Below are 326 nucleotides of genomic sequence, written 5' to 3' on the forward strand. Positions count from 1 at the left end.
GACGGCTGCCAGCGCTCCTTTCTCCCCACCACTTGTGCCCAGCTCGCGCCAGCACGGACTTTGCTGACATTGCGCTGTCCTTCGCATGAAGATGACCCCATGCGGGAATGGATTCATCGAACCGCCTAACGCCCTGCCCCAGGGAGACCCGCGGGGATGCGCTGCTTGTTGGTCCTGCACAGGGCAGCATCCCCACAGGACACGCCGGGGGCTTCCCCAGCCAGCGCCTAAACACCGTTTCCAAGACAGAAATCTCTCCCGAGGCTGCACCTCCTTGTTCTGTACTTTTTCGGGGACACGGCCCTGACTCTCCCGCGGGCTGCGGA

This window comes from Egretta garzetta, unplaced genomic scaffold (assembly GCF_000687185.1).
Source record: "Egretta garzetta isolate BGI_Z169 unplaced genomic scaffold, ASM68718v1 scaffold209, whole genome shotgun sequence".
Taxonomy (NCBI): domain Eukaryota; kingdom Metazoa; phylum Chordata; class Aves; order Pelecaniformes; family Ardeidae; genus Egretta; species Egretta garzetta.